The following is a 24,619-nucleotide window of genomic DNA, read 5'->3' on the forward strand; positions in this document are numbered from 1 at the left end:
GCTGTGTCCCACCCAACTAGTGGACCCATTCCTCGCTCCCAATCACTGTCAACCCACCTCCCCCTCCCCTCCCCAGAAATCTCCACTTCCTCTTGAAACCACTCATTCCCCACAATCTCCCACCCCCCACCATTCACACTTCTTAGGCACGCCGAAACCTGCTCAAATAGGTTCTGCGAGCCGCAGCCCCTCCCCCCACCTTGCTTCTGTTCACTATTGAACTGCTGCTTGCTCGCCAGGGAACCCGTCCACCAGAGTCCTCCCACTCAAACAAAATAAATCAAAATCTCTCCACCCCAAGTAACCACCCTGCCGCAATGAGAACCCCACCAAAACATAACCCACCACATTCCTCCCCCACCATATTCAGCGCAAGTGCATCAAACACCTAGACTAACAAAAAAAGCAGGAAAATACAACTTTATCAAACATTTGTCCCTAACCCCCCCCCCCCCCCCCAACAGTAACAAAGTCTCCCACCATACTCAATCCACTCCCAGTCCTTCTGCCTTTATGGACGCTTCCGCCTCCTCCACTATCTCAAAGAAATGGTCTCTCGAGTTGTGCGTAGCCCTCAATTTCGCTGGGTTGACCACCCGTTATACAATGCTGCCTTTGCCCTGTTAAAGGCCACCCATCCTTCCCACGTCACTTCTTGTGTCTGCTTTGTCCATCTCAGCACCTTTTCCTTCGACTGATACCTATGGAAGCAGACTATCACTGTCCTCGGTGGCTCATTCATCCATGATTTTGGCCAAAGCTACCGGTATCCGTGATTTTGGCCAAAGCTACCGGTGGGCCCTATCCAACTCCACGGAGCGGGGGGGGGGGGGGGGTCACCCCCTCTCCCATCAGCTTCCTCAGCATCGTTGCTATAAACTCTGTCGGCCTCAATCCCGCCACTCCCTCGGGCAGCCCCACGATCCTCAATTTCTGCCATGGAAATCTATTCTCAAGGTCCTCCAGCTTGGCTCTCAGGCCCTTATTTCTGTCCTCCACCTTGGCCAGTTCAACTTCCAGCGAGGCAAACTGATGACAGTGCCTCGACAGTGTCTCCTCCACCCTCTTCAACACCTCAGCCTGCTCCTGCACCGCCTCTGATGTTCTTCCAAGCAACTCACTGATCGGAGGCAGCAGACCTTCGACCGACTGCTTGAGCGATTCCAGCTTCTCCCTCCCATACCTCTCGGAATGCTTATTGAATTGCCGTTGAAATTCTGCCACCACCACCTCCGACAGTGTCTCGACAGGTTATACAGGTGGCATCACCCGCTGAGCTTACCTCCGCCATTTTCCCTGCCAACGCACCTTTTGCTGTGCTTGACCCTGCCGGGGGTTAGAATCCTTCTGCACATTATTCTTTCGCTGGCTCTTAATTCTTTGCCAACTAAGTCAAAGAATTGTCTGGGACAAATTATCTGAAGATTCCGCCGCCAGAAAACGAGTGGAAAGGACCAAAAACCCAGGACTCTGGCGGGAGATACCCAACGTGCAACCTCCTCCTACATGTTCCCATCAGAAGCCCCATGAATTAATTTTAACAAAGTTGTTTGGGTTTTCTGCGATGGTGGTAAGACACACTTCCTTTCAGCCCTGCCTAATACACCAGTTGACCTTGACTTCTCTGATGCTACAACCCCCCTCCTAGCCTCCACATCTGAAGTCCTGTGGTCCTTTAGTTGGCTGACACCTATGTGGGTGATGGGTGCAAGAGTGCTGCCAACGGCAGACCACATCACCGAGAATGCACCTTGCTGCCAAAACAAATAGCCACATGGAATCAGGCTTTCGCTCCAGGCAGGCAAACGGGCCTCAAGCACTGTAACTTTGTCCTGGAGTAGAGTGTCCACTTTTATTTGTGAGCACATTGTGGCAAGAGGCAGCCACTTGAAAGCGCGGGCAGTGCTACCCAAGCCTTGACAAAATTTTCTCGATGCTATGCAGTGGTCAACTTCTACCAATTCTGTCATGAACATCTGTGACAAGTAAATTGGTGAGGGTGAGGGCAAGTAGGTGTTCCTGCCTCTTTGCTTTCCTCACCACTGCTGTAGGCCCTGTCTAGCAGATATGTCCTTCACAGTCGTGGTGCTACCAAGCCAACCTCGATGATGGGACATTGGATTTCCCCATTCTGTGCCCTTGCCACCCTCAGTGCGTCTTCCAATTAGTGTTAAAACATGTCAAATCAGAATAAAGTCAATCAAATGTTCGCCCAAACTTGCGATTCTCTTCATTACTCAAAGTAATTGATACGATCACTGAGTGGTTAAAAATGAGGATTTTGTTTCGGTGTTCAAGGCCAATAAGCCCAACATAGATGAGCAGAAAATCTTGTCAATTTTTTTTAATGAATCTCCTCGATATCGGGTGTGAGAGGATGGGAGGGGATCTCGTTGGATTAGGACACAAACTCTTGTTTGGATTTCTCAGCAACTTGCTTTCAAGAATGTTAAACTTATTGATCAGGATCTGCAGAGAAGGCCGAATGGCCCACTCTGCACTGTAAATTCTATCAGTAAAAAAGTCCGCTGAAAACCAAGTTTACCCGAGTCTGCCACCGTCAATCTGCCTGTACCTTAAAAGACACCGGTCGCCATGACAACAGGATAACTCGAGCTCCCTTGATGTTGAGTTTGATGGAGGCGGGACGTCTGAGAGCTTTAAGACCCAGATGGAACCTTTATCCATTGGATCCACCGAATGAGGGCGACGAGCAAGCTTGAAGGGCGGGAACTACTTTGATTGACATCGATATTAACCACTCATTAGAAGGAATCACCCCCTGCCGCGTTGTGATTAGCCAATGAGTGGAAGGGGAAGGCGGGCGAGCGGCTGATCAGATGAAGTTGAGAGGAGGGTTGGGAGGTACGCGGTCGCCGTGGGAACCGCAGCAACCGGAATGGAACCAGTGGCCAGTTAACGGCGGCCAGCGCGAGGCTGAGTGATGGTGACAGTTGGAACCAGCGGTTAAACGGTATGGAGCTATACATTTGCCGTGCAGATCTAGATGCAGTCCGCGCAGAATCGAGCAGAGTGTTTATTTTTAAACATTAATTGTACAGTCGAACCTTTCTCTCAACCCGCTCACTATTTTTGAGGAGAATTATTTTTAATCATCGCACATTTTATTTTCCGCTTATGGCTTTGTGGAAATAAATAAATAGGCAATTTATCACTCGGGACAACTTCCCGAGAGAGCCAGAGCAACAAATTGTCATCGGTTCTCCTGTGATCTTCTCGTCCCAATTCATTGTTTTGAACCTCAAGTGTTGTGATGGGATTTTCGTTTGCCACATTATCCTCTCTCCCCACCCCCGCCCTTCCCCCAAAAACAAAGGATAACTTGATGAATAATAAATATTGCATTCAACCTCCATGGTTACATTTAATTAAATATATATTATTGAAAGGTGTTAACTTATTTTGCAGTTTACTCCTTCGTTAACATAAACACGTTTGCAATTATTAAATATGACCAAAAACAATTCGAAATTTTCACAATGACCTCAACGCATTGTTTCTTACATTACACATGCTTGTGTTGCTCGGTAAAGCTAATTTAAACAAAGTTATTTTGCTACGCTTTCGCTTTTCCTGGCATCGATCTCCAAATGTTTTTAAGGCAAAATTTCCTTATAAGTATGCACTATTCGAATAAAGAATGACAATGAAAGTGGACTTGATGGAGAAATAATAATTGTTAAAACAGTCTTAAAAATATTACAGAAACTTGTTAGTACAGCCCGAACTTTTAATTAGAGAAAACTGGAAGTATATTGTCAAATTCAAAAAAAAATGTTATAGTTATTTTTCATTGACTGGGAGGTCCCATGGCTCTGAAACGTGTCACATCAATTCACGTTTTTTTAAATGTTACTGTAATTTGGAAACTTCAGATCTATGAGCTTAAATATCAATTTATGGTCAAAGTTGTGCTGCCCCATGGTATGCTTTGCAAAAATTGCATTTTGTTATCTGCCTCACCATTGTTCTGTAATACAACGATTATTACAATATAATTTTCATAGTGTTTGACAGGGTTGATTATACAATTGTGGTCTAAAAGTTGAAGAAATTAAGCATGTATGAAATTCTTGCCCAATGGATTGTTGACTTCCTTAATGGCTGCACTCTGTCAGATACTGTGGCTGCCTATCTGAAAGTGTTCAATTAACAGTAAGCACGCCCCAGAGCACTTGGCCAAGGCAATTGGCATTCCTAATCCTCGTGTGCGATTTTTTTTTTTTTTCTTCTTCTGGCCTCAAACACTGGAAATATGAGGACAACATAACAGATACGTAGTCTAGGCTCTGTGGTGCAGTCAGTGAGGATCAGGAAAATTTCTATAGTCTTAGTAAATGCTTTGAGGAAAACAGTACGCAGCTAAGTGTCGCTAAATGTAATGCCATGCGAGTGAATTTTGGCAGACATGAGCACATTCCTCTTTATATATATTGGCACTGGAGGGAGTGCAGAGGAGATTCACTAGGTTGATCCCAGAGTTGAGGAGATTAGATTATGACGAGAGGTTGAGTAGACTGGAACTGTACTCATTGGAGTTTAGAAGGATGCGGGGGGATCTTATTGAGACATATAAAATTATGAAGGGAATAGATAGGATAGATGCGGGCAGGTTGTTTCCACTGGTCGAGGAAAGCAGAACTAGGGGGCATGGCCTCAAAATAAGGGGAGGTAGATTTAGGACGGAGTGTAGGAGGAACTTCTTCACCCAAAGGGTTGTGAATCTCTGGAATTCCTTGCCCAGTGAAGCAGTTGAGACTCCTTCTTTAAATGTTTTTAAGAAAAAGATAGATGCCTTTCTAAAGAATAAAGGGATTCGGGGATATGGTGTACGGGCCGGAGAGTGGAGCTGAGTCCACAAAGATCAGCCATGATCTCATTAAATGGCGGAGCAGGCTCGAGGGGCCAGATGACCTACTCCTGTTCCTAGTTCTTATGTTCTTATGTTACATAAAGTTAGGCAATGGCACCACTGGCAGAGTTGAAAGCCTTGCAAATCCTGGGTACACACTAAGCTGACATGAAGTGGGATGGCCAGGTGGACAATATGCTTAAAATAAACAAATAAATTGATGTTTATTCTCAATCCCTCATCCCATATAATTGCTACAGTACATTCAGCCCATCAAGTCTGCACCAACTCTCTGAAAGAGCACCCAACTCCATCCCTGCAACCCCTCCTAACATTTGGACACTAAGGGGCAATTTAGCACGGCCAATCCACCTAACCTGCACATCTTTGGAATGTGGGAGGAACCCGGTGCACCTGGAGGAAACCCACGCAGACACTGAGAGAAAGTGCTAACTCGACACAGACAGTCACCCAAGGTAGGAATCAAACCAGGGTTCCTGCCGCTGTGAGGCAGCAATGCTAACCACAGTGCTACCATGTCACCCATGACTCCCTGTCCATGACTTGTTGTTAGTCTGCACTGGTTACATCTGTCTCTTAATCAAATATGCCGTGCCTGTGTGACATCCTGGCCTCACATACACAAACCACACAGATCGAAAGAATACAGAAGCATATGCTCAGAATGATCTTAGTTGTACACCAGCGCCCTTCATTTTTCAAAGCTTGAAACTCTACAAACAAGAAGAGTTAATATTTATACTGAGTTCAGAAAATCCCTAAAGCAATCCACCCAATTTCAGAACTGGTTACCACCACACCCAGAGAAATCAGAGAGGTTGGACTAAATTCAACCCTTTCAGATGTATGCCAGAAAGATATCGATGTAGCCATACAAACATACAAATTCTAATATGATAATCTTTATTAGAGTCACAACTAGGCTTACATTAACACTGCAATGTAGTTACTGTGAAAATCCTTAAGAGCAGAAGAAGGCTATTCAGCCCCTCGAGTCTTCTCCGCCATTCAGTAAGACCATGGCCGATCTGATTGTGGCCTCAACTTCACATTCGACTACCTCCAAGAACCTTTGACTCCTTTGTTGTTTAATAATCTATATATCTCAACCTCAAATGATACTGCCTCCGCTGCTCTCTGGGGAAGTTTCAGAGATTCATCACCCGCTGAGAGGAAAAAAATCCTACCCAACTCCATCGTAAATGGGAGACCATTTATTTTTAACTCTCCCCTTGTTCTCATCTCTGCACAAGGGGAAACATCATTTCAGTATCCACCCAGACAAGTCCCTCATGACCTTGCATGTTTAAAAAAGATTACTTCCCAAAGAAAGTAAAAGGTGCCAAACTCTGCATGTGCAGCCCGCACCCGGCCAGCACAATGTGCAGAAAGACCAAGGCCCATCGGGACTTGGAGTTTCCGACCTTCACTCAACAAGCTAAGTATGAGCTGCATAACAACATCCAGATCCTTCTGTACCTCAGAGGTCTGTAATCTTTCCATTGAAATAATAATCTTTATTGTCACAAGTAGGCTTACATTAACACTGCAATGAAGTTACTGTGAAAAGCCCGTAGTCGCCACACTCCGGCGCCTGTTCGGGTACACTGAGGGAGAATTCAGAATGTCCAAATAATGTGCTGCTTTTCCATTCTATCTGCCAAAGTGGGCAAGTTCACATTTTCTCACATTCTACTTGTAATGACTTAGGCCAGGCCTTTGAAATTGGCCAATTAAAATACGAATTCCCTGATTAGTGGCCCAATCAGGGAACCCCTTTCTGTGGCCCAATCAGGGAACCCCTTTCTGTGTACATAACCGGGAGTGTCAGATCCTCTGCACTCCCGGTGTAGATAGCAGACTGAATGGTCATGGTTGTTCAGCTGTTGAGTTTGTAAATAAAAGGAAATCTGGTGACAGGACTTCTGCCTCTGTGGACTTATTACACTACCCCATTTTGCCAAATATTTGCCCGCTCACTTAACCTATCTTTGTCTCTATATCCTCTTTACAACTTCATTTGCCACCTATCTTATATCATCAGCAAATTTAGCAACCATACATTTGGTTCTTTCATCTAAATCATGGATTAAAAATTATAAAAAGTTGAGGCTCCAGCACTGATCCCATTGGCACTCCACTCGTCATGTCTTGCCAACCCAAAAATGACCTTTTTATGTTATTCTATGTTTCCTGTTAGCTCATCAATCCACTTTCCATGTTAATATGTTACCCCCTACCCTGCGATATTCCTTACATAGAAACATAGAAAATAGGATTAGGAGGAGCCCATTTGGCCCTCGAGCCTGCTCCGCCATTCATAGAATCATAGAATTTACAGTGCAGAAGGAGGCCATTCAGCCCATCTAGTCTGCGCCAGCCCTTGGAAAGATAACCACACCTCCACCCTGTCGCATTAACCCAGTAACCCTACCTAACCTTTTTGGACACGAAGGGCAATTTAGCATGGCCAATCCACCTAACCTACACATCTTTGGACTGTGGGAGGAAACCGGAGCACCCAGAGGAAACCGACGCAGAGACGGGAAGAACGTGCAGACTCCTCACAGACAGTGATCCAAGCTGGGATTCGAACATGGGACCCTGGAGCTGTGAAGCAACAATGCTACCCACTGTGCTACCATGCCGGCATTCATTATGATCATGGCTGATCATCCAACTCGGTAGTTTCATCCCGCTTCCCCCCATATCCTTTGATCCCCATTGCCCTACGTGCTATTGGCAATTGAGGTTCTGAGCTCCAAGGCAGTAATCGTGACTGTGGATCGGAGAGTCTGTCAAGACAGCCTTAGGACTGGCTTCAAGACCCCATGACATGTGCATGCACATTGTTTTTTTTATCAGCTGTGGTTTGGATGTTTGAACTCTGATGTTTCATTTCTACCTCTTTTGGAGCCTGCCAGACCATTCTGGAAAGAAAAACATTCCCTTACCCCCTATACTGGTTAAAAAAAAACAACAACCCAACAATTTTGTGCCCCCACCCGTTGAACAACTTTCCTGCCCCGTCTCAACAAACTCCCCTCCCCCACCCCACACAACAGACCTTCTCCCCAACTGCTCTCCCCTCCCTCCTCAACAACTCATCCCCGTCCCCTCCACTCCCCATCCCACTCTCACTCTGGGGTTCCATCAATTTTCAAGTATTAAAATGGGGTCACAGCAGGAAAAGGTTAAGCACTGGTATTGGTTTGCAATGTGAATATAATTTTAATTTAATATTCATTGTTTTAATACCCCATCTGCCACTTCCCTGTTATCAGTTGCATTTGTTTGACTATTAGGTTATTGCCTGAATTTTTAAAAATTAAGTAACACTGAAATGCAGCCCTTGGGCTGCAAATGTGTTTCTTGAAGAAGGTATTATTATTATCATTGATTGTTATAACGTTTTTGTATTTGCACAGTAGAAACAAACAAAAGTCACCACAGAAAGTAAGTCTTGTCATCTCAAGGATAAGCATCTTTTTAACAATGTGATAAGTGACAATTGTTGCCAATCAACCTCTGACACTGAAAATTAAAAATGAGAACTTTGGAGTCTAATTCCTCAACTTGATATAGTATTATATAGTATTTGGAAGAGTATTTAGCCCGGAAGGTCTAGGCCAGTGTTTAACTGTTAGACATTTTATAATGTAAAAATTTGGGGGGATCAAGTGATGTGAGCCCAGGAGTGGTTGCGTTTTCACGAACTCCGGCTCTCCTCATATTTCAATCTTTGATTTTATCCTTTTGCACATCTCTTTATGTGTTTTGTGGTGCTTGCATCGCTTTCACAATGTGCCAAGATTTGTTACTCAATATTTCAGCACTTTTGAATCGAGACAATATACTTTAATCCTCATGGATTCTTGACGGCTGGGGGGAGTTGGGATAGGGTCTAGCTGCTGCTTTTGAGAGGTTTATCGTTCTTACGATACAGTGCACACCGACTGATGATGGCTGCTTATAATGAAGGTGATCCAGCTGATAATATTGCCTCTGTGGTGCAGGACGTTAGAGCCCAATTTCAAGAGTTGAGAGATTTCTTTATGGAGGCGGTGGTGGCACACGAGAAGGTTCTGGTTGCAGAGAGAGCACTGTCTCTGCTAGAAGCCCATCTCCACGCAGTTAAGTTTCTGATGCAAGGTCTATTGTCCACCCTGAGTAATTTGTGTGAGGACATGATGGAGCGGTGAGGAGCCTGGTCATGTCCGGTATCTCTCATGAGGTGGTAGAGATTACCCACCCGAGTTTGAGAACTGGCTGTCATGTCTTGGGAGTCTCGATCTAGAGGATGGGCAACTTGGATTTGATGGAGCATATTTAATCCTGTCTCCGAGGTCATCCAACCCTTGGTTCTGCGTAGTTCTGTTCCTGTTATCGGTCTAGAGTGGTTGGGGTTGTCTAATCCTGCTGGGATCTTTGGAAGATCCTGAAGAGTGCTGTCCATTTAAGATCCTCATTTATCCTGGGTGCCTAATTTCTTTGTGCGCCAGTGAAGTGGTCATTATCCTGATGACGGCCTTACTTCGCGGTTGTTATCCTGGACTTTAGTATCTGATAATCATGTAGTTGTCTGTTAATGTTGTCCATTCATTCATTTGCAGGGAAGTAAATGATTCGAGTGTGATGTTCTTCGCCTTTGGCTATCCTAATTTAATAAGGCTTTATCATGTTAGGCTGAATACTGAGTTCGGGATTTGTGCACCATTTCTTTAACCTAATATCTGTGGGGGAAGTAAGCGCAGAGCCAGAGCGGAGGGAGGGGTGGAGGGTGTGGGCAATCAGGTTAGATTTGTCCTCGCTATGTTCCAGAAAGGTCTCCCATAGTTAGAGATTTTTAAAATTTTGGTCTGTGCTTGACTTCTTCAGGCCCAGGTGGACTGTGTATTATTCTGTTGAGAATTGGAGTTTGTTGGACTCCACTTTAGGGGGGAGTCAGTCATTTTTCCTGAGGTCGATCTCCCTCTTTGTCTGGTCGATTGCTGTCAGTGTTCTTGTGAATGAGGTTATCCTTTTGAGTTTAGTGGTGTGGTACTCCTCAAGAGAGTTTCTATATGGGGCTGAACTAGCTTGGCTTCAGCGGAGTGCAGGTATTAGGCTATCAAGGGAGTCCTTGGAGCCAATTATTTGATCCTTTTGTTTCTTTGTGGTGGTGTTGGGCTAGACCAGGCTCTACATCGTGGTTAGTATCCTGTTGTTCCTTAGACAGGGATTCCTCCCTTGAGCTGTGGTGGTGGAGTCCAGTGTGGGTAGGTCCACATCCAGAGAGGTGAAGGTTGGGAAAGGGTCCAAAGACTGTGTAGGAATTGTCCTTGTTCGTCTGGAGAGTTCTCTGGGGCCCACTTGATGGTTGATTGGCCGGTTCTCGTCTGGTAATATGTTAGGAGGTGGTTTGTGGATCTGAGGGGTTAGTTCTGAGAGTTCTTGTTCTTCTTCACTTTTCTTCTGTCTTTGAGAGTTTTGGAGGGTGTTGCTTCTACTTCTCTCTTAGTACTGGTGCCTGCAAGGGTTGGCCGTAGTGTGTTGGATGTTGAGCTTTGGTGACATCGACATTCAGTTATGGAGCTATGTTTGTCTTTGGGTGGCGTAATCGTTTCTTCTTTTGATTTGTCCTGGTTGTGGTGCGGGTGGGTCTCATGGTTCCGGGGAGAGGGTTTGAACCTCCCTCCCAGGGACCTCCCCAGTTTGGGGTCACTCTGACAGCTCTCCCACCCTGGAATGGGTCTCCTCCTCCTCCACCCCCCTGATTGGGATCATTTTATTTGGCTTTTGGCACCAAGATATCCTGTTGTCCTACTGGGGGGCAGTACTGGAGTTGGTGATTCAGTCATCTGCTTTGTCCTTCGATCTGGCAATGGGAGAGGGGATTGTGGAAGTGCAGATTCTTGATCTTGGTTCCTGTGCTTGCTCTTTTTACTTCTTCTATGGAAGACCTTAGGCTGAGTATTAAGGCGTGGTTGTGCTCAGTCCTCTCTTTGTCTTTGTTATTCTGCCACCTCAACGGTTTAGAAGGTTGCCTGTTCTGGTTTGGATCTGGAGGAGATTTAAATTGCGCTGTAAGAGTTATGTCTATTCCCCTTCGCACTGCGGTTCTCGGGTATTGTTTTCTTCGTCTGGTAGAGCTATGGGTGAGGTATAGGTCTGTAATGTTACCTGTATTCTGGTTGGGTGCAGATGGATCACTTATCCGTGGAAGCAACATGTTGGGATTCTCTCCCTGTATTATCTGGTTTTATGTGCTCCCAGTTATGTAATGACTATTGTTTTGTGCTCTGCCAGTCATATATTGACATCTATAGCTATATTTTTGCTTTTGTTGGCTTGTTGTGAATTCTTTGTATAAAATTGAAAATCCTAATAAATAAAATAAAAATGTAAATTGTAACATTTTAAATTAAATGTTTTTTACTTCCTTTCTGTACCTTTCTCTCTCAAGCCATTTTTCTCTATATTTCTCTTTCTGTACCTGATATGACATTGAATTCATCCATTGTAATTTATATTTCTTTCCCAGTCCTTGCACTGCTTATTTCATAATCATTGACTCTGATTGGTTAAGGATCTACACAGCGCTTGCCCTGTTTACTCTAGTCTCAGGCACCTTGTTTCCCTCTCAGTAACATTGCCATTATACCATTATCACCCCTCGCTGCTCCTCTCCCCTGAGGTTGAGTCAGGAAGTGTATGCTTGCACTGTTTTGTGCTGTAAATAAATGTAAGGTTAAGTAAAGATTGGCTCTAGCACTATCTTTCAACTACTGGCTTTCTGGAATAGAACAACTAGGGGTTTGGGCAGCCAATTATTGGAGGCAGGAATGGAGATGGGAGAAAAAGAGTATTTAAACAGACCTTGGCAGCCATTACAATGACTTCTGTTTTACTCTTTAGTTGCTATATTGCTCATGAGCAGGAAAAGCAGAGGGCTAGAACCCAGGGCAAGCCTGTCCTTTTTTTTTCAGATGCAGAGTGGAAGTCCTTCTTGAGGCAGAAGAGAAAAGAGAGAAGTTCACTTTCTGGAGGCTGGTAACAGAAGGCCAACCACCCAAACCAAGTAGACCCGGGTTAGAGATTGCTGAGACCGTGAGCAGACAGAGTACAGTGCAGGAAAAAGTTCAAAATCTTCTTCGCTCTAGCAAGGTGAGTGTAATTCCAGACCCTCGACAGGACCTTGGTATTCAACCTCCAGCAAACATTCCAGCTAAGGAGTCTGAGGGTGCATGCTAGTCCTGAACATGGGACAATAGGGTGCCCAAGGCAAGTACTGATCCCTCGGTGAGGCTCAGAGCCATAAGGCTGCATAGGACCTACCCACACTGATACATGCAGTTTTTTATCTCAACACTCTGTTGGCATTGGCCGTAGAGGTCTCTCTCTCTCTCTCTCTCTCTCTTTTCTTTCCTTGTAAGAGAAATGGCACATAATGCACGAGAAAGGTTGCATATCAGGGGTGGGGTTGCCATCCTACATATCATCACCACCATGGAAAGAGGGAGCAATGGTGATCTCCAGGGGAGCAGACCATGAGCCAGTAAGATATGCATCCCTGCTGAAGAGGGTGAATAGATTTGCAATGCATAGATTAAGAGGGTGCAGTGCATACCAAAGACTCAGCTAGATTAGGAAACCTCAGCACTCCAAGACCTCTAAGGCTAGTTCTCACGATCTCCTGTGCGCTCCAAATGCAGAGGCATAAAGACAGATTGCTGTGTCTGGACTGGACCAAGCACTGCCAGAAGAGACCTCAAACCATCACAAAAATAAAAGTTACCCTCCACCAGCTCAGATACACTCACCTTGGTGGGTTCTCTCGTGCGCATCGATTGGATTACATTGAGTAATGAATATGTCACATGTGAGCAGGAGGAGGTGACTGAGGCTCAGATGTCATGAAAAGAATCTTTACTTATTAACGGCTGACTTTCTACATGTCAAAATTGTCTGAGGCAATGCGGTGTCATGGGCTGAAATTGTAGTCAGTTCAGCTCATGTGCATGCCTACATGGCTCAGAGCTTTGAACACATGAAAACATGCATTGAGAGAGTGGATAATCTCAAGGAGAGCCACATGCAACAGCACTCAGATAGCTGCACAGAATGCATGCTACAAGTGGTCAGTTGTGCTTTTAGCACAGACATGTTTTGAGGAAATGCCAGTTGTGTCCAGCTGCTATTCTGCATCGGCCTCTGAAGTGCTGGCAAAGGACTGGCAGTCGCTGGAGATGTTGAGGATATTGTTCCCCACAGGGAACCACCTTCATCACTGGCCTTAGCCACTGTGACTGAGGGATGAAATGCACAGTAGGGCCCAGTGATGGAGGCTCCCCATCCAATAATGCCAGTGCAGAAAACTACTCTTCCACATCCCGCTCCACCTCTTCCTTCGGTGAGTTGTGTAATTCCAAAGCCTTGAGGCCTTCAAGGTCCACATTTCTCTGAAGGACAATGTTATGTAGAGTTCAGCAGGCATCACAATGTGTGAGATTCTTGTAGGCGTGTCCAGTGCAGACACTGGAACCAGACCTTCAGAGGCCAGGTGGCCTGCTCGATGGTGGTCCTTGTGAGCAGATGGCTGTGGTTGTGGCATCTCTGGCAGAAACTATGCCTTATGCAAGTTGTTGTGTCCGCAGGATTGATGCTATGAGGCACAGAGGCTGACAAACTAAAGGAGGTTTATTAATGAGGTGTGTTCAGTATAGGCTGCTTCTTACTTTGCAGTTACCCACGTTAGCGATCGGTCATGCAGTCATGCATATATCATTATACAGTGCTCCGTGCAGCTTCAGCGTCGATTCTCAGAAATCAATATAAATATGTAACATTTCCTTTCCCCTTCTACAACAAATTTAAACAAGTGTAACATGAACTATAATCAAACAACAATAATTAATAAGTCAGACAGTTTAGGGGGTCATCGTTCTCTGAATGGTTGCTGGCAAACCTGAGGTGTCTGCTTCTTGGCACTACTTGTAGCCTCTGGCGTTCTGACTGAGTGTCATCATTGGTTGTTTTGACTGGTGTCGACATTGTAACAAGAGGTTGACTCTGAAATAGAGGTGTTTTTTTTCTTCATCTGGTTCTGTTGGTGTCTGGCTTTCATGAATGTGCAGGTCAGAATCTTTTACGGTTGAATTCGGATTCACTGCAGGTTTTCCAAAGTATTGGTTCTCCCGGCCAACAGTTGGTCCACATTCCTCCTCCAGATTATATCATCCCAGGTCTGGATGATATATGAGGCAGATGCTGTTTGTGCGATCATCGTGGCAGGAACCTATTTCATTCCTATAGAGTAGTTCCTAGCCAGAACATCCTGTCCTTAATGGAAAATATTTTGCAATGTTTTCCCGCCGTTCAAACAGACCTTGTTTCTTTGGAGGTTTCAATAAGTTGAATGTCGCTTCATCGTCAGCAATGCTGATAAAACTTTTGTTGTTGAATGAACAGTATTCCTAAAGATGTGTGGGAATTGATTTAGACATTTGGTGATTAAACCTTGTTCCCTGGTTGCCCTTAGTGTATGCTTCATTGTTTGAATGAAACATTCTGCTGGTCCATTTGTAACAGGATGGTACGGTGTAGACCTAATATGTTGTATACTGTTTTCTTTCAAAAATCATTCAAATTCTTGAGATAGGAACTCTGCCACGATCATTGCAAGATGATTATAGACCAGACAACCTGACGTTGGTAGTGAGGAAAATTCTAGAATCCATTATCAAAGGTTTTATAGCAGAGCACTTGGCAAATTGTGGCAGGATCGGACAGAGTCAGCATGGTTTTATGAAAGGGAAATCATGCCTGACAAATTTACTGGAATTCTTTGAGAATGTAAAGAGTTGAGTTGATGAAGGGGAGCTAGTGGATGTGGTTTATTTGGACTTTCAGAAGGCTTTCGATAAAGTCCCTCATAAGAGATTAGCATGTAAATTTAAAACGCATGGGGTTAGGGGTAGTGTATTAAGATGAATAAAAAACTGGTTGGCAGACAGGAAACAAAGAGTAGCAATAAAGAGTAAGTACTGCAGGGATCGGTGCTGGGACTCCAACTATTCACAATACATATGTTAATGATTTAGATAAGGGAACTAAATTTAATATTTCTGAATTTGCAGATGTCACAAAGCTGGGTAGAAGGGTGAGTTGTGAGGAAGATGAGGAGATCCTTCAGTATGATTTGGACAAGTTTGAGTGAGTTGGCAAATGAATGGCAGATGCAGTATAATTTAGATAAATGTGAGGGTATCCACTTTGGTGGCAAAAACAGGAAGGCATATTATTATCTGAATAGCCATAAATTATGAGAGAGGGAATGTGCAACAAGACCCGAGTGTTCTCGTACACCAGGCACTGAAGGTAAGCATGCAGGTACAGCAGGTGGTAAAGAAGGCAAATGGAATGTTGGCCTTCATAGCGAGAGGATTCAAGTAAGGAACAGGGATTTCTTGCTGCAATTATACAGGGCCTTGGTGAGGCCACAAATGGAATATGGTGTTCAGCTTTGGTCTGAGGAAGGATGTCCTAGCTATAGAGGGAGTGCAGCGAAGGTTTACCAGACTGATTCCTGGGATGCCAGGACTGACATATGAGGAGAGATTGAGTCGATTAGGATTATATTTGCTGGAGTTCAGAAGATTGAGGGGGGACCTCATAGCAACCTATAAAATTCTAAAAGGATTAGACAGGGTAGATGCAAGAAGCATGTTGCTGTTGGGGTGTCCAGAACCAGGGGTCACAGTTTGAAGATATGGGGTAGACCATTTAGGACTGGGATGAGGAGCAATTTCTTCACCCAGAGAGGTCGGCCTGTGGAATTCGCTACCACATAAAGCAGCTGAGGCCAAAACATTGTATGTTTTCAAGAAGCAGTTAGATACATAGTATTTGGGGTGAAAGTAATCAAAGGATATGGGGGGAAGGGGGGATCAGGCTATTGAATTGGATGATCAGCCATGATCATAATGAATGGCGGAGCAGGTTCGAAGGGCCGAATGGCCTCCCCCTGCTCCTATTTTCTATGTTTCTATGATGGCGACTCCTGGCCACTTTGAATGAACATTGACTGTGACTCGGAACATGTGTCCTATCAAAAGGTCCTGCATAATCTATGTGCACCCATTGCCAAGCCTCTTCCATCCATTGCCAAGGATGCAGAGGTGCTAATGGTGGCAGGTTTTGCAGCTTTGCACATGAAGCTTTCTTCTCTATTTCTCCGTCCAATCCAGGTCACCAGAAATAGCTCCCCTCTATCTCTTTCATTCATCTTTTCAATGGTAGTGGAATGATTACTCTGAGCCCCCAAAGAATACATCCTGACTGTACGGGATAGCTCCAATCTTCTAGTGGAGTACAGTTTCGGGTCAGGTTTTAGTTCTGAGGTCTTGCTTCTTAGCACCATCTCCATCAGTTCGAAGAGTATCAGATTGATCTGAGTATACTTTACTTGTCCTGAAGTGGCAGGTGTACTATCTACCTCTTCAAAGTAGAAAATACTTCCGCTCACACCACTTGCTGATGAACTATTTGGTAGTGGTAAACGAGAAAGCATTACAATGGAAACTTGATAGTCGATTCTTAATGGTATAAGTGTGTTCAGATAAAAACTCATCTCTGCATTCTACTTGCTGCCAATGATGGTATCCCTGTATGTGATCCAAAATTGACATTAATGGACGATGGTCTGTCAATGTCAACTTTTTTCCATACAAAAATTGATGGAATCTCTTTACTTGGAAGATTATTCCTAAGGCTTCTCTTTCGATTTGTGCGTAGTTACTTTAAGCTTTGCTCAATGTTCTGGATGCGAAAGCAATGGTTTCTCTTCACCTGACGCATGATGTGGGATACCAATACTCTAAGATCATTGAGGTGCATCACACGTTATCTGTAGAGGTAGGTGTAGTGATATGCATGACTGTATATACACAAGGGGTTAATGTAAATACACCACAACTAATTAACCACTAGAGGGAGCACCAGAGATGTATATATACATAGACAAACAGGAAGTCAGGACATTCTTCACAGGAACGGCAGCTGGTGAGCAGGACACAGACAGGCAGCTCAGATGTAACATAGTATAAGCGTTGGAGAGAGAATGAACTCATACAAATAAAGCATCTACTTCAACTGTAGGACTACGAGCTTTATTCAGACACAAGGAATAATACAGTAGGATTGGATCGAAATGTACTCATTTGGTAGCATAGGGTATTGACCTTGCCTTTAAGCATTTTGCTTGGCCCCCTCCTTTAATCTCCAATTTAACGGTGTACTTCAGATTTGAGCAACACATCCTTGGCTTGCATGAATGCATTTTTGCACTGATCCGACCGAACATCCACTTTTTGTTTTGGCTCAGCAGGTTATGCAACGGTTTTAAAATGGTCGCCAAATTTGGAATAAGTCTTCCCTAGTAGTTCAACAATCCTAAGAAGGATCACAACTGGTTAACATTCTGAAATGCAGGTGCCTCTGTAATAGCCGTGACCTTGAAAGGAGACTTGTGAAGGCCTGGTGTCTATCACATGTTCCAAATATTCAACTGAAAACTGGAAGAATTTGCACTTGTCCTTGCGGATTCTCAATCCATAGTAGTCCAATCTTTGAAGAGTGGCATCCAAATTCCAAAGATGTTCTTCTTAGTCTTTACCAGTAACCAGAATATCATTCAGGTAACACTGGATTCTGCTTAGCCCACTCAGGATTTGGTCCATTGCTCTTTGGAACAATGCGGGAGTTGATGTGATATCAAATGGTAATCTTCGGTACCGAAACAAACCTTTATGTGTCACAATTGTCAGAAGTTCTTGAGACTTCTGCTCTACGTTAATTTGTGGATATTCCTGGCTTCGGTCAATCTTGCTATAACGTTGGCATCCTACCAATCCTACGAACAGGTCATCGATGTGGGATAGAGGATATTGTTGCTCACCCAATACTGGATTTAGAGTAACTTTGAAGTCTCCACAAATCTGTACAGATCCGCCCTTCTTAATAACTGGTACGATTGGTGTCGCCCATTCACTAATGTTGACAGGTTCCAAGACTCCTGTCTTCACCAGTCGTTCCAAGACTCCTGTCTTCACCAGTCATTCCAAGTCAGCCTCTACTTTTGCCCTGATAGCATAGGGTACTGACCTTGCCTTCAAGCATTTTGCTTGACCCCCTCCTTTAATCTCCAATTTAAAGGTGATGTCTTTCATACTTCCCAGCTTCTTGTTGTTGTGTTTTTTGAGAATTTTTGTAAAGCCTGATGGTGCAATTGTCATCAGGTTGACTTCGCCCCAATTTAGGGGAATCTTTTCTAACCATGTCCAACACATCAATGCTGAATAATTGCCCTTTACAACGCTGCCAACTAGCACGGATTTTCTGCATTTCAGTGAAGGTGTGTAATTTAAGCGCGAGGAGGTTTTTTTTGGGGGGGGGGGGGGGGGGGGGAAGAAAAAAATATTAAGAGGGAGCTCCCTGCAAAGGGCTGGCTGGCTTTGTTGGGGGTTGGGGGGAAGGAGCTGATTAACAAGCAAATGCATTCCTCCTGGAAAAAATTGCTATTTGCCGCTGGTTTCCTTGGCGATGGCTGCTGCTGTAAAATGGAGGGCCCGTTCCCTCTCATCCACCCCAACACCCTCACACTATACAGAGCATGGGTGTGACCCTTCGCGCAGCCTCACTTCGAGGTGCCAGTAGAGGGTCGACTACACAATCTCATGTGTAGATCATCTACACATCGAAGGCCTTTACATCATTGGAAATTGTATGGTGTGATGTGATGCAATTTTAAAATGTTTGGTAGTTGTTAGGACTAGTTAGGTAGTTGTTTGGTACTATTGTGCTCTCTGGGAATCAGGAATCCATTGTAAACCATTTAAAAACACATAAATGGGTAACTTAAATCCTGCTGCATTGTTCTCTGTGCAGTATTATAAAACACGTTTTCTAGTGCCTTCCATTATCTCCATTTCCAGCTGTTTCTGTTTTGACTTAGTCAAGTGGGGAAGAAGCTAGCCACAGCAGCGCTGTTTGTATAGGAGTTACCAGTAGACCTCAGTTCAAGCCTGTTAGTCTCTTATACTGTCAAGTTGGAATAAAAACACATGGAAATGTTGATGTACCATCAATTACCACGAGACGAGAATGGTGGAACAATCGAGGCTTTATTGCACAAGATGTTGTGCCTCCTGTAGCTGGAACCAGAATGGCTGCAGCGCAGGAGAGCACACTCTTTTATACGCCGCCTGCTGGGCGGAGCCAGCAGGCAGGGATTTACCGTCGTACCTGTAATATACGGGCAGTGCCGTAATACATACAATATACCACTAATGGTGTTGAGCACATTCAGCCCCTGTTAAAGAACGAGTCTGGCGGGGGTGACGGAAACATTACAAATGAAGTCTGTCGGGGGCTTTGACCCTCCGCCGCGATCGCCTCAGTCCTGGTGGTGATGTGGGTACCGACCTGGTCACCTGCGACTCCGGGAACGTGTTGTCCTTGTCTTCGTCACTCCAGAGTGGATCCAGTGGGAGGACGGATCCTGCTGGGGTGGGGACTGCGGTGAGGTTCGCTGAACGGAGGGTGAGTGGCGCAGGGGTGAATGAGGCAACCGGGGGGGGAGGAGTGGTGTCAGGTCGGGGGTTGTGGGTGGGGACCCAGCGGTCCTGGAGAGAGACGGTGTCTTGGCGCCCGTCAGGGTGTGCTGCGTCGGCGTACTGCGGGTTTGCATGTAGGAGGTGGACTTTCTCGACTAGGGGGTCCGATTTATGGCTCCGCACATGCTTCCGGAGGAGGACGGGTCCAGGAACTGTCAGCCATGTTGGGAGCAAGACCCCGGAGGTGGACTTCCTGGGGAAGGCAAACACACATTCATTAGTGGCAGTGCAGAGGAGCGACGGGATGGAGTGGAGCGTGTCAGAGAGGACCTCCTGCCAGCGGGAGACCAGGAGATTTTTAGACCGCAGGCCAGCAGGACGGCCTTCCAGACCGTTCCGTTCTCCCTCTCCACCTGCCCGTTTCCCCGGGGGTTGTCGATGGTCGTCGTGCTTGAGGCGATGCCCTTGCTGAGCAAGAACTGACGCAGCTCATTGCTCATGAAAGAGGATCCCCGATCGCTGTGGATGTAGGTGGGGAAACCGAACAGAGTGAAGATGCTGTGCAGGGCTTTAATTACCGTGGCAGAAGTCATGTCGGGGCATGGGGTGGCGAAGGGGAACCGGGAGTACTCATCAATAACGTTGAGGAAGTACACGTTGCGGTCGGTGGAGGGGAGGGGTCCTTTGAACTCCATGCTGAGGCGTTCAGAGGGGTGGGAGGCCTTCACCACGTGTGCTCTATCTGGCCGGTAGAAGTGCGGCTTGCACTCTGCGCAGACTTGGCAGTCTCTGGTGACGGTCCTGACCCCCTCAATGGAGTAGGGCAGGTTGTGGGCCTTGACAAAATGGAAGAACTGGGTGACCCTGGGTGGCAGAGGTCATAGTGGAGAGCCTGGAGTCGGTCTACCTGTGCACTGGCACATGTACCGCGGGATAGGGCATCAGGGGGCTCATTGAGCTTCCCCGGGCGATACAAGATCTCGTAGTTATAGGTGGAGAGCTCGATCCTCCACCTCAAGGTCTTGGCGTTTTTGATCTTGCCCCGCTGTGTGTTATTGAACATGATGGCAACCGACCGTTGGTCAGTGAGGAGAGTGAATCTCCTGTCGGCCAGGTAATGCCTCCAACGCCACACAGCTTCGACAAAGGCTTGGGCCTCCTTCTCAACAGAGGAGTGCCGAATTTTGGAGGCATGGAAGGTGCGGGAAAAGAAAGCCACGGGCCTGCCCGCCTGGTTGAGGGTGACGGCCAGAGCCACGTCCGATGCATTGCTCTCCACTTGGAAGGGGAGGGACTCGTCGACCGCGTGCATCGTGGCCTTGGCGATGTCCGCCTTGATGTGGTTCAAGGCCTGGCGGGCCTCAGCCGTCAGGGGAAAAACTGTGGACGTGATGAGTGGGCGGGCCTTGTCCGCATAATTAGGGACCCACTGGGCGTAAAACCCCAGGCAACGTTTCAGGACCTTGGGGCAGTGGGGGAGAGGGAGTTCCAGGAAGGGGCACATGCGGTCGGGGTCGGGCCCTAGGACTCCATTTTCCACTACATAGCCAAGGATGGCTAAGCGGTTGTTGCGGAAATGTGGTAGTCACCAGTAGTGGCATATTATTTGTATTACGGCACTGCCCATATATTAAAGGTACAACGGTAAATCCCTGCCTGCTGGCTCCGCCCAGCAGGTGGCGTATAAAAGTGTGTGCTCTTTGATGCTGCAGCTATTCTGGTTCCTGCTACAGGAGGCACAACATCTTGCTCAATAAAGCCTCGATTGTTCCACTATTCTCGTCTTTGTGGTAATTGACAGTGACAGTGCATCAATTTATTGAGCAAGATGTTGTGCCTCCTGTAGCTGGAACCCTCAAGCAGCCAACGCTACGTCCGCCTTTGACCACTGGCTAGCCTACTTCGAAAGCTACCTCCGAACAGCCGCTGAAGAACCCTCGGACTCGCAGAAGCTCTAAGTCCTCTATTCACGGGTGAGCCCTGACGCTTTTACCCTCATCCGGGATGCGGCCACCTACTCCGAAGCGATGATGCCCCTGAAGGGACATTACATTCGGCCAGTGAATCAAGTATACGCCAGCCACCTCCTGGCCACGAGACAGAAACTCCCTGGGGAGTCTCTGGACGATTTCTGGCATGCCCTGCACATCCTAGGTAGGAACTGTGACTGCCAGGCAGTTTCGGCAGTCCAGCACGCCAAACTTTTAATTAGAGATGCTTACGTCACGGGCATGAAGTCTGCGTACATCCGGCAGCGGCTACTGGAAGGGGGTACGCTCGATCTTGCGGGAACTAGGCAGCTCGCTAATTCGTTAGAAGTGGCCTCCCGTAACGTTCAGTCCTACGCCCCCGACCGCGCGGCACCATCGTGGGCCCCACCAGCTGCCGACTCCAGCTCACCGCAAGCCTGCGCCGCGCAGCAGCCAGCCAACTCTGGGGGGCCCAAGTGTTATTTTTGCGGGCAAAACAAACACCCCAGGCAGCGCTGCCGGGCGCGGAGCGCGACCTGCAACGGGTGTGGGAAGAAAGGACACTTCGCTGCTGTTGCCAGGCCCGGTCGGTCGCCGCTGTTTCCAGGCCCGGTGTTCCTGCACCCCCACCACGTGCGACCCAGGGACACCGCCATTTTCCCCTCCGCAAGCCACGTGTGGCCCGTGGGCATTGCCATCTTCCTCACCGCAAGCCACGTGCGGCCCATAGGTGCCGCCATCTTTGATGCCGCCCGCCATGTACGCCCCGTGGGCGCCGCCATATTTGGCGCCATTTTGGACAGCATCTCTGGACCCCTGCTCGTCTGGCCGTTCATCGCCTGCCGCTACCTCCGCCACCGCTGACCAGCCTGGAACCTCCGAGCATCTGCCGCAGCTCACCTCTATCACCCTGGATCAGTCCCGGCCCCGCAACCTGGCGACCGCGACGACGACGGTGAAGATCGATGGGCACGAGACAACCTGCCTCTTTGACTCCGGGAGCACAGAGAGCTCCATCCACCCCCTCCTGGAACTCCCTCTCCCCCACTGCCCCAAGGCCCTGAAACGATGCCTGGGGTTTTTCTCCTATTACGCCCAGTGGGTCCCTAAATATGCGGTCAAGGCCCGCCCATTTATTCAGTCCACAGTTTTCCCCCTGGCGGCTGAGGCCCACCAGGCCTTCAACCGCATCAAGGCAGACATCGCCAAGGCCACGATGCACACGGTCGACGAGTCTCTCCCCTTTCAGATGGAGAGCGATGCATTGGACGTAGCTCTGGCCGCCACCGTCAACCAGGCGGGCAGGCCCATGGCCTTCTTTTCCCGCACCCTCCATGCCTCCGAGATTTGGCACTCCTCTGTAGAAAAGGAGGCCCAAGCCATCGTGGAAGCTGTGCGACATTGGAGACATTACCTGGCCGGTAGGAGATTCACTCTCCTCACTGACCAACGGTCGGTTGCCTTCATGTTTAATAATACACAGCGAAAAATTACTTCATGGGTGGGATGATGGATGGGGATGTGGGTACAGTTCTGGTTAAAATTCCTTTTTTTTTTTCTTTTCTGTAGACGAGATGATGTGGAATGTGGGCGTCGGTGCTGGAGGGAGGCGAGACTCGGGGATGAGGGAACTGGGATAATGACCGCAACAGGAGCTGCGCCATAGGGGGCGGGGATGGCTCAGTGAAGCGCACAAAGACTCCGTGAGACGAATAGAGTGAAGTCGATGAGGCTTTATTAAGCGTGTCTGTTCCCCAGCAGCCCGATAGTAAACTGGCCTGCGGGGGAAGACACCGGCTTCTTATACTTCGCCTTCAGGGCGGAGCTTGAGGTCAACGGCCAACCAGGACCCGGGATCTGTCAGCCAATGACATTAGGGCTTCCAGTCCCACATGACCCCCAATACATACTACCACACTCAGGAAAGCGGGGGCTTTTTCCCACGCTAAAGGGGGGGGGGGGGATGGAGGAAGGTAAGGAGGAGGAGAGACTCCCACACGGGGGAGATCAACAGAAAGGCGGGGGAAGCCGGGGTCAGCAGAAGTCAGCTGACTCATGGAAGTAATATGGGGGGAGCAAATGTGCTAGATGCGGATCTAGCGGGGGGGGGGGGGGGGCGGGGGACATAAGGGTTGCTGCTGCACTGTCCGAAGGGGAACTGAAAATGGAAGAGGTGGTTGGGGCGGGGGTTCCCCGCCTAGGGGACTGGAGGGTGCGGGAGGCGCGAGCACGGGACTGGCCTAAGATAGGAGATGGCTAGTCAGCGGGGGGGGGGGGGGGGGGGGGGGGGGGAGGGGGAGGGGGGGGGGGTGGGAAGCCCCCCAATCCGGCTGATCACGTGGAATGTGAGAGGACTAAATGGGCCGGTTAAGAGGACCCGAGTGTTCGCGCACCTAAAGGGACCGAAGGCAGACGTGGTCATGCTTCAGGAGACACATCTGAAGGTGGCAGATCAGGTCAGGGTAAGGAAGGGATGGGTAGGACAGGTGTTCCATTCGGGGCTGGATACGAAGAATAGAGGGGTGGCAATACTGGTGGGGAAGCGGGTGTCGTTTGAGGCCAAGAACATAGTAGTGGACAATGGAGGCCAATACGTGATGGTGAGCGGTAGGTTGCAGGGGACGGAGATGGTACTGGTGAATGTATATGCCCCGAACTGGGACGATGCTGGATTCATGAAACGGATGTTGGGGCGTATTCCAGACTTGGAGGTAGGGAGCTTGATAATGGGTAGGGATTTTAACACGGTGCTGGGCCCAGCATTAGATCGTTCCAGATCTAGGACGGGGAAGAGGCCGGCTGCGGCCAAGGTGCTTAGGGGGCTTATGGATCAGATGGGAGGAGTAGATCCGTTGAGATTTGCCAGGCCTTTGGCCAGAGAATTTTCTTTTTTATCCCACGTACATAAGGCCTACTCCCGGATAGATTTTTTTGTTTTGGGCAGGACATTGATCCCGAAAGTGGAGGGAACGGAGTATTCGGCCATAGCCATTTCAGACCATGCCCCGCATTGGGTGGAGCTAGAGCTGGGGGAGGAGAGGGACCAACGCCCGTTGTGGCGGTTGGATGTGGGACTGCTGGCAGACGAGGAAGTGTGTGGGAGGGTGCATCGAAAGGTATCTGGAGGCCAACGACAACGGGGAGGTGCAGGTGAGAGTAGT

At 47.5% G+C, this 24,619-nt stretch overlaps 1 protein-coding gene across 2 annotated transcripts in view; it reads left to right on the plus strand.

Annotated features, from left to right (window-relative positions):
- The first annotated feature begins 2,873 nt into the window (after positions 1-2,873).
- LOC140391931 (protein furry homolog) overlaps positions 2,874-24,619 on the plus strand; it is a 790,380-nt gene continuing 768,634 nt past the window's right edge. Inside the window, exon 1 of one of the 2 annotated variants that reach the window (XM_072476991.1) lies at positions 2,874-2,974. The gene's annotated coding sequence lies outside the window, so the exon portion shown is untranslated. The remainder of the gene's footprint in view (positions 2,975-24,619) is intronic. The other variant, XM_072476992.1, reaches the window with a different exon arrangement.

The sequence above is a fragment of the Scyliorhinus torazame genome, chromosome 15 (genome assembly GCF_047496885.1).
Source record: "Scyliorhinus torazame isolate Kashiwa2021f chromosome 15, sScyTor2.1, whole genome shotgun sequence".
NCBI lineage: Eukaryota > Metazoa > Chordata > Chondrichthyes > Carcharhiniformes > Scyliorhinidae > Scyliorhinus > Scyliorhinus torazame.